Source organism: Felis catus, chromosome F2 (genome assembly GCF_018350175.1).
Source record: "Felis catus isolate Fca126 chromosome F2, F.catus_Fca126_mat1.0, whole genome shotgun sequence".
In the NCBI taxonomy this organism is placed as follows: Eukaryota; Metazoa; Chordata; class Mammalia; order Carnivora; family Felidae; genus Felis; species Felis catus.
This window is the reverse complement of record NC_058385.1, coordinates 66,202,416-66,212,551: the sequence shown is the minus strand read 5'-3', so window position 1 is coordinate 66,212,551 and position 10,136 is coordinate 66,202,416. Positions and strand designations below refer to the sequence as shown.

General features: G+C 48.3%; 1 pseudogene; it reads right to left on the bottom strand.

The window, feature by feature from the left end:
• Positions 1–5,107: 5,107 nt before the first annotated feature.
• Positions 5,108–6,977, bottom strand: LOC101100183 (annotated as a pseudogene).
• Between the last annotated feature and the right edge of the window lie 3,159 nt (positions 6,978–10,136).

The following is a 10,136-nucleotide window of genomic DNA, read 5'->3' as shown; positions in this document are numbered from 1 at the left end:
TTTACGTGACCAGGCATTTCTCGGGCCTGTAGGAGTGTCCAGGGTTTTTTGCAATCACAGCAATGCAGCGTGTTTTAGGGGACCAGCTCATGTGTTGGGACTAGCTGTAGGATCCATTCCCAGAAGCACAGTTGCTGGGTTTTGGTTGGAATGAAGCAGTGTGCTTCCGAACACTGAGTTGGGCGCCCCATCCAGTTGTGGTGTGCCTTACGGCATTTCTGTAGCCTGCAGGTCTGACTCCTGGAACCCTACAGAATTAACCAGATAAGAACCTGGAGCCTGGAAGGCAGAGGCCATGATGTTACGGAGCCTTTTTTTTCTTGAGCTTGAACCAGCCAGGCCTTTTAGGTAGGCCCTCATCATTCATCACCAGGTGGGGTGACAGGAAGGAGGAGCGCTGCCCCCCTCTTCTGGCATTGGAGAAATAGCAGAAAGCTAGAAACCCTACTTTTTAAAAGAAAAAAAAATTTTTTTTAAACATTCATTTTTGAGAGACCGCACAAGCAGGGTGGGGCAGAGAGACAGAATCCGAAGCAGGCTCCAGGCTCTGAGCTGTCAGCACAGAGCCCGATGCAGGGCTCGAACTCACAGACCCCGAGATCATGACCTGAGCTGAAGTCAGATGCTTAACCGACTGAGCCACCCAGGCACCCTGATCCTGCTTATTTCGGGGGGACAGTATATCGCCAGTATCCCCGTGTTCTGAGCTGCTTTGAGGAACACTGACTGAACAGGTGATGTGGTTGCCAACCCTTCATTCATTACAACTCTATTTCTGAGGTCCCTTCCCCTTTAACATTTCCAGCATTAGCTAAATAACAAAGCTTAACCTTGGGAAACATCTAATCTTCTGTTTGGACTTCATACCGTTAGTATCTCCAAAAGCTGGGCTGAGAAAACAAGTGCTTCCTGGCAGTTTACTTGTTTGCTTTTCACTCCGAGTGGCTCTGGTGATTGCAACTGCAATTTAGGGGAGAGTATCCTGCCATGCAATTCCTTCCATGTATGGCGAAAGCCCAGAATGACTCTCCGTGTGCTTCCCTTATCCTCACAACTCCGTTAGGGTAGAACCCTATTTCCAGAAACACAACCGGCTGCTGAATGTGACTGGTACTTTCTGGATCATTTAATGTAAGCCTCCAATCTATGGTTTCCAATGTGGCTGTACTGGAGAATCACTTGGGATTTTTAAGGATGCAGATTTCTTGCATTGCTTCCATTCTGTATGTTTTTAAAGTTCCCAATGATTCTGTATTTTGGTTGGGCTTGGGAACAACCTTGGGAAATAGATAGCACTATTCCCATTTCTCAGGTAAGGAAACTTAAGACTCAGCGTGGTTAAGTCACTTAAGACCAAGCAGCTACAAGGCACCAAAAACAAGGCATGAACCCAGCTCTGAGTTAAGATCTCGGCTGCTGCGTTGCAGTTGAGGAAGCCAAAGGTCAGAATCTGGCATTAAGTGGCAAAAAAAGATTGTTTTCTTGCCAGGCTAAAGGCAGGCCAGAACGTTTGGAAACTTCAGTTGAAGGTATAAATTAGCTTTCTATCATCCCTGGGGGGATTGCCTTGTGGCTTGGAAAGGGGAAATATTATATATATATATACCCATACATACACATACATATATACACATATATATGTGTGTATATATATATATGTGTGTATATATATATATATATATATATATATATAATTACAAATATCTATGTAAATGTATAAAGTCTACATATATATTATAAAAACTAGGTGTCTATTGAGTAGTGCTTGGGCAGATGCACTTAGGACCAGCTGTCTTCAGGGTGTGTGCTCTCTACTGGAATGGGTAATGGATTGGGTAGGAATTTGGTCTGTTTAGGGAGAGAGCTGATGGCCTGGTCTCTTGGGAGTCTTAAAGGACTTCTTGTTCATAGAGCGGAATCCTGGTTCCCTGAAAGAGGATATTAGAAGCGGTTTGAGATCCTGGGAAGACTGGATTCAAAACTGAAGTACTTTTAAAAAGCAGCTAAGCAGCTTCTATCTATAATGGCAAATTATCTGCTAATAGGTGTGATCCTAGTGGTTGGGGCAAAAGGAGACTCCGTATAGACTGAAGGCGGGCAAGAACACTGGAAGATTAATTGAAGGTATAAATTTAGCTTTCTCTCCCCTGAGGAATTCCCCTGTGGCCTGTATGAATGCATGGGCACAATGGAGGAGAAGGCCCTGCCTTGTCACCAGGGCCAGAAAGACCCACAGTAAGTGCAGAACTGAATTCAGGTGCAAGGTTTAAGGATCACTCAGGACTGTTTATTAAGCTCAAGTTTTCATCGGAAGCCTTTATCTGACCTAGATGAATTTGATTCCTCTCTCTTCTCTGGCATCGTGTTGGCCTTTTTCTAAGGGCTGGCACTGATACGCTGAGTGTCCTTGTTAATTAAGGGCAATCACTGTTAGCTTAAGGGAGACTTTAGATTTTGGTCGAAACTGTCCTGAGAGAAAAGTCACAAACCCAGCTCTGAGGATGTGGGATGCATCTGTCACCACAGCATGCCCTCATCCCCTGCAGGTGCCCAGACCTCTTAGTGGGTAGGAGGGCTTGGGACTTTTCTCGATCACTTCGATCAGTTAGGCTTCTCTGATTACAGGTACCCAAAAAGGACTCTGGTTGACTTTAGCAAAAGAGAATTTATTGGAAGGATATAGAGTAGGTCGCAGATTCCAAGGGGCCGCGGAGACACCAGATATGGAAGGGGTACCAGGGATTCGGGGAACGGGATAAATCAGCTCCACTTTTTATTCTATGCTTGCGTTTCTCCTTTTAGGGTTCATCTCCCAAGTCTTACTGGCCTAGCTTGGCCCTTGTGACCCTCTTGTGACTAGGAATTGAGGGAAAAACACTTGACTCACAGTCCCATTAAGACTGCAAAGGGGGAGAAGTAGTTATTTAAAAGCAACTCAAAGTGCTCTTGCTTCAAGAGAAGGGGGAAGTAGATGCTGGATGTGCCTAAAAAGCCCCAGTTGGCCCACTAGCGCATGGAAACCACATGTGACCTTTTGGAGGGGCCTCTGGCTTTGCCTCATTCCAACCCAGGAACGAGACTCTATATCCTCCCATCTCCTCCCGCAAGTTCATCTCCAGAGCATTTAGCAAGCATTGTGGATCTTGCTGAAGATTTGGGGAAAAGAAGGTGGAAGTGTTGGCATTGAACCTCACAGGGATAAGTGACTGCCCACACTTCTTGAGGAGAGACTGTGTGTGTGTTCACTGCCATATCCCCAGCACCTAGTGCAAAGGCTGGCACACACAGCCTTGTTGAGATAAATATTTGTTGAAGGAATAGATCCATTTCATAATCTAAATTCTTAGCATGGTCACCTGGCTTCCTGCCTTCTGTCCACCTTTCTCCACATAGCTCTTCCAGTCGCGTCTGTCTTGGTCAATTCAGCTCTGGCTCCCAAACTCCATACTCCGCAAAATAAAAGCTTTGCAGTTAATCACGCCTACCCACCTTAGAGAGGCTTACTGAAGTTATTTGCCGGACACAAAGCGAGGCTCTGGGTCAGGGAAGCAGGGCAATTCTGTAGCTGAAAAATTAAGATGGTTTTGGGGTGCCTGGCTGGCTCAGTCGGAAGAGCATGCCACTCTTGATCTCGGTGTTGTGAGTTTGAGCCCCACGCTGGGGTGTAGACATGACTCAAATAAATGAACTCAAAATTAAAAAGTGGCTTCATTATGTTCACTATTTCAAGTTATTTTGAACATTATTTCAAATGTTCATTACATACTCCTCAAAATTGTGATACGCCCCCTACAGAGGGTTGAATGGTGCCCCCCCCCACCAAAGATACATCCATACACTAGTTCCCAGAACCTATGAATATGACCTTATTTGCAGAAAGAGTCTCTGCAGATGTAATCAAGGATCTTGAGATGAGGAGATCGTCCTGGATTACCCGGGTGGGCTCTGAATCCAATGACAAGTGTCCTATAAGGGCCACACAGGGGATATTTGGCAGAAGAGGGGAAGACACAGACACACAGAGGAGAAGGTGGTGTGGAGGTGGAGGAAGAGCCTGGAGCAGGGGCCCCAGACCAGGGGGGCCAAAGAGCACCTGATGCCACCGCCAGCTGGAAGAGGCAAGGAACGAAATCTGTCATCCAGCCTTTGGAGGAAGTGTGGTCCAGCTGACACCTTGATTTTGGACTTCTGGCCTCCAGAACTGCGAGAAAATAAAATTCTACTGTTTTACGCCCTGAAGTTTGTGGGGACTCGTTACAGCAGCCGTAGGAAGCGAATTCACCTCCCAACCACCTTCTCTCAGGTCCTTAAACGCAATGTGCCCTTCCTGCCTCTCGCAGCGGGGACACTGTCCACGCTGTCTCTGGCCCACGCGGTATTCGTAATCCGTTTTCAGCCCTTCGGGTGAGACCATCAGACTCTGCCCAAGACAAAAGAAAGGTTGGGCACCGCTGTCCCACCAGCTCAGATCACCTGGGTGCATCTCTTCTTTGCTTCCAAAAGAGCTTTCATCTAGAAGCCGACCCTCAGACTTCTTTCTGCATCCCAGCCTGTCATCTGTCTGTGTCTGTCACAGACCACTGTCATTGGCAAACATTACAAAAACGGAATTTGGGATTTCTTATTTAAGTCAGAGATCCTTCGGGCTGCAGGGTACCTAAAAGATTATCTAAATCAGATTTGCAAATGGTCTTTAGGCATGGAACTCTTTGCTCGAATGAGATCTCAAATCCTAGTATGTAAAAGACAGAAGTGAGGCTCATCTAAACTGTTTATCAAAAGAGGGGTCACAGCTAGTGTTTTCCCAACTTACCCCTCATTTCAGTCCCATTTGCCTGTTTTTTTTTTTTTTTTTTTTTTTTTTGACAAATCCTTTGAAATTTCCCTGACTTCTATTCAAAATGATTTTTCAAGAGGTGCCTGGATGGCTCAGTCAGGTAAGTGTCCGACTCTTGATTTAGGCTCAGGTCATGATCTCACAGTTCATGAGATCGAGCCCCACGTCAGGCTCTGCAACTGACAGTGTGGAGCCTGCTTGCTCTCTCCCTGTCTCTCTGCCCCTCCCCCACCCTCTCTCTCTCAAAATAAATAAACTTAATAAAAAAAATTTTGGGGGGGATACCATTAGTTTATTATAAAAGAGAGACATGAAAATTATTTACATGATGAAAGATTTCACAACTTCGCCGGAATGGGCAGCTTCCCTTCATGACATTTCAATAATGATTTATGTCAGTCTACGTACTTTCCGAGAATGTCACCATCTCTAAATAAGAAACGATCCTTGCCATCTAGAACTACTTTGGTGCCTCCATATTCTGGGAGAAGAACTTTATCTCCAACTTTCACACTCACTGACTGGTTGAATCTCTCCACCCTTTCCTCTGGAGCCTGATCCCACAGCCACCACCGTTGGCTTGCAAAACTTTTCCTTGCGATTTTTCTGGAAGCATAACGTCTCCTTCGGTTACAGTTTCGGCTGCACTCCTTTCGACTGAAACTCGGTCAAAGAGGGGAAGACACTTTCTAAATGCTTGTTCTGCCATGACTCCGGCCGCTGCAGTTCCTGCTCTGCTCTGGAGCTGCTGCCCTACAAGGAGACCCTCAGTCCAACCCCCGGGTCATGTGAACGTGGGAAAAGGCCACCCTACGGGCAGCTGATAAATAAAAAATTTTTACAGTGATATTTTGGAGTTGGCCTCAGTTTTGGGCCATTGCTACAGAGAACAGCTACTTTCCTAGTCTTTGTTGGATTTTAGAGGACCAGTAAATCACTCTCCCCTTTTCCTTGGTTCGGAGCCAAGGGAGAGATAATCACTGTTACTAGAGGTAAAAATGACAGCTTCATTCTTGAGAAAAGATGGATTGGAAGATATGTCATAGGGGTGCAGTTACAAAGATGTTCTAAAAAGGAACCTCAGAAGTTGAAAGACTGCCCTGGTCACCAGCATAGCAAAACAAGGACAGGGGTGTCTCCTGCTGCAAGCTTACCGTGGGGAGAGCCCAGAAGGTGGTTTCCAGGGGGCCTGGTTGGCTTCACAAGGACTGAGCTCAGTCCCTTCCTGGACTCACCAATCACATAAGTCTTCCTTTGAGAGAAAAATTAGAGTTTCTGGTGTACTTTTCCTCCCTGGAAAATTCCCTCCCTATGGAAGTGCAAGGGGTCAGGAACCAGTATTTCTCCCTGAAGAGTGTTCACCTCCACTCCCATTAACAAGATGGCGCCCACTCCCGGGCCCCAAATGGCTTCTTTTGAAACGTGTAATATGTGTGAGTCAGACAGTCAGGTCAGACTAACAGCTGTAACCAGCAACCAATCACTAATTCCCCGCTGCATATCACAGCAGAGCTCCATTTCTTGTCCAAGTCACGGGCCAATGCGGGTAGGCAGGGAGGATGGTGGGGGCCGGGAAGGGGAGTGGAGAATGAGGAGGGGGGTCTGCTCCACGCAGTTATTCAGCGACTCAGTGTCCTTTCAATTAGTGCCGGGATTTGAAACTTCCGTGTGTGCTGTGCTTTGGGCTTCAGCGGCTCCACAACCTCCCAGGACCCCAGAGTCCTCCACTGAATTCTCTGGAGGTGGCCGCTCAAGAAAGAGCCAGTGGAGGACTGCGCAGCCGATTTTAGGGTCCAGGCTGCAAGTGGCCTACATCATTTCTGCCCACAAGCTGCTGGCCGGCACTCACTCGCGGGGTCCCAGCGAATCACGAGGGCAGCTCGGAAACACAAGTCTTCCTGAAGGCCCCTGTGGAACAGCAAACGAAGTTGAAAGAATACCAAGCATTGTCTCAGCACAGTACCGCCTTCACAGAAACACAGCCCAGCCAAGCAAAGCGATTTTACGGCCATTCAGACCTTTACTAACAAGTCTAAAGAACAGATCCAGGACAATGCTGCTGCTTTTTGTTTTGTTTCGTTTTTTTAATAAATCCTGGGGCGCCTGGGTGGCTCAGTTGGTTAAGTGTCCGACTTCGGCTCAGGTCATGACCTGGCGATCTGTGAGTTCTAACCCCGCGTCGGGCTCTGTGCTGACCGCTCAGAGCCTGGAGCCTGCTTTGGATTCTGTGTCTTCCCCTCTCTCTGCCCCTCCCCTGCTCACATTCTGTCTCTCTCTCTCAAAAATAAACATTAAAAATCGTTAAAAATAAATATTGTGTACTCTGTATTTAGAAAAGTTCACACACCTGGATGACTTTTTACAAACCGACACACCTGGGGTAACTAGCACCCCGATCAGAATATGACATCTCCAGCCCCCCGAAGCCTTCTTGAACACCTGCCCTGGGCCAGTCACCAAGCCCCACCCCAGGTGAGCCACAGTCTTGACTTGTAACCACATAGTAAATTAGTTATTTCCTGGTTTAGAATATTCTACAAATAGAACCATACCGTACATATTCTTTTGTGTCTGTCTGCGTTTAATGTTATGCTTGTGAGAGTATTCATGTTGTGTATAATTGTAGTGTTTTTGTTCTCATCGCTGAAGCTTACTCCATGGTCCGCATACACCATGATTTACTTGTCCACCCTGCTGTGGTGGGCATCGGGATAGTTTCAGGATATAACAAGCATGCTGCTGTGAATATTCCAGGGCACGTACTCTGAGGAACATAGTGACACACATATCCTTTGGGTAAGGCACCTAATTCCTAGAAGGGAGCATTGCCTGGCCTCAGAGTCCAGCACATCTAGTAGTAGTAGAACCGAGTGGTTTTCCAAAGCCAGCCCTTGGTTGTCAGCCTTTCCCCGCTTCTTAAAAGCCCTCCTTCCGATTTGCTCCACTTTGTCCCTCACACCTGAGGGTGTTTGAGAGTCCCCCTGACTCCACTCCAAGAAAACTGCTCCCCTAAGTGACATGTTTGAATCTCAAACCCTCCCCGCCTTCTTTCTCTCTCCTTGCCTCCAGTTTGGTCGCCCTCAGCCCATTCTCCGGATTCTGTGTTCCGAAAACGTGGCACAAGCCGGGCTTGGCCAGAAGGGAACCCACAGAAAAGAGTGGGAGGGACGTGGGCGGGGCTTGGGGCGGGGCTGACTACAGGATGATTGAATTTCCTTTAGAGATAGTGGGGCGGGGGGAGGGGCTGGGAACCCTCACTCATTATTAATGTCTGTATCTGTCACACAGAGAAAGGAAATTAAGGAAAACCCTTAAAATCATTAAGGTGAACTATCTGGAGGTGTGTGGGGCCTGATTAATATTCACATCCACGTGGCGTGTGATGGGAGGGGTGATCCGGGCACTGAAGTGGAAAAGCCACCCCCCCTAGACTCCCCTGGCAGGGGTGAGGCAGGGCACAGGGCAGTAGGGCCTTGCTGAGGAGGGTGTGGAGCAAAGGCACCTGGAAACGAAGAGCGACCCGGTGCTGGGGCCTTGCAGCGCTCTTGCCCAAAGGTCACTGGTCACAGCTCTAGTTCACCCACGGTCGCCCTGATTAATGCGCACACCCGGGGCGGGCACTGGGGCAGGAGACAGAGGAGTGGAGCGGTCCCCACTCTCTTGAGAAATGCATAATCATTAATCAACATTACTGGGCCCCACTCAGACTAAGTGGCCTCTTGTGATTAGCAATGGGCCCTTGAAAAATAAAAACGCAGTCTTTTAGCATTTTGAGTGTGTGCATTTGACAATGGCTTTCTTGATAGCAGTGGGGGCTGGGAGGGGGCTTGCTGTGCCGGGCCTGTGGTGTGTGTGTGTGTGTGTGTGTGTGTGTGTGTTGGGGGGTGCAGGCCTGGCTTCAGGGTCTGAGGAACAAAGACAATTGGAGGAGTTATGGGTCTGGCCTCAGCGGCAGGAGACTGTCCACTTTGCGGGGGTCAGTTCTGACTGGACCCCTCTCCCTGGGCAGGAACTGGAATGTCCAGGGTGATGAGGCCGGTGGGGGCTGGCGTCCCTCTGGGACTTCTGAGTCACAGTTCATGACACACCCGAACGTCCTAGCTAGAAGGAAGTAACTGGGCTCCCACCTTGGATGCCTGTCGTGGAAATTACCTCAATCTGTGTAAATCATTTGGCTCTCCTCAGACACATTAGTGTCCCTCCCCTTCCCAACCACCAACTCATTTTGTCCTCACAACTGCCCTGTGATGGTTTTACTGTCCGCGTGCTGCCGATGAGTTACACGCGGGGCTCAGAGGAGGCGAAGGACTCCCCTCACCAGCAAGAGGCAGAATCCCGGTCCCCACTTTCTGGGTGGACTGGGGTGGGGGGGGGCGGGCAGACCTGGGCAGGGCTGACACTGCCCTTCACCAGGCCTGTGACCTCGAGCCACATTTATGACCTCACATAAACCTCAGAGCTCTAGTTTCCTCAACTTGACGAAGAGAAGGGTGAGACCCACCTCATAGGATGATGGTGACACCCCCCTGAGCTAATGCTGCGGAAGCATCTGCTACAAAGCCAGTCTGCAGTGCTATCTGTCCCCCTGCCTTCCTCCCCTGTCCTTCAGTCATCACTGTGATCCTTACAATGGTCTGATGAGGTTGGCATTATTGTTATAGGTGAGGAAACTGAGGCTCAGAGGGGGGACCCTGTCACCCTGCCGTGTCACAGCGCAGTGAAGCAGTGGCAGTGTCATTTAGCACCAGGATGCCACCAAGCTGGTGGATTTTTTTTTTATGGTTTATGTGTTTATTTTATTTATTTATTTTGAGAGAGTGCATGTGCAGATCTCGAGCAGAGAAGGGGCAGAGAGGGAGAGAGAGAGAGAGGGAGAGAAAGAATCCCAAGCAGACTCTGTGCCGTCAGCACAGAGCTGGACACGGGGCTTGAACTCATGAACTGTGAGATCATAACCTGAACCGAAACCAAGAGTTAGACGCTTAGCCGACTGAGCCACCCACATGCCCCCGAGGTGGTGCTGATTACAGGGGATGCTGTGGGCCCAGGGAATCAGCCTAAATGGCTCTGTTAGAAATGATGCTACTTAGTTGAAAGCCATTTGGGGACAGTGTGTTTTAATAACTTGTTTTCTTTACAAAAATCCCAGCTGGCCTCAGTTCTGTTCCCCTCTTATGACTGCCTTGCACTGTAATGCACATAAAAAGACACATGTGAGAACGTTGATAGCAGCATTTTTTTTTAATGTTTATTTATTTTTGAGAGAGAGACAGCACGTGAGCAGGGAGGGGCAGAGAGA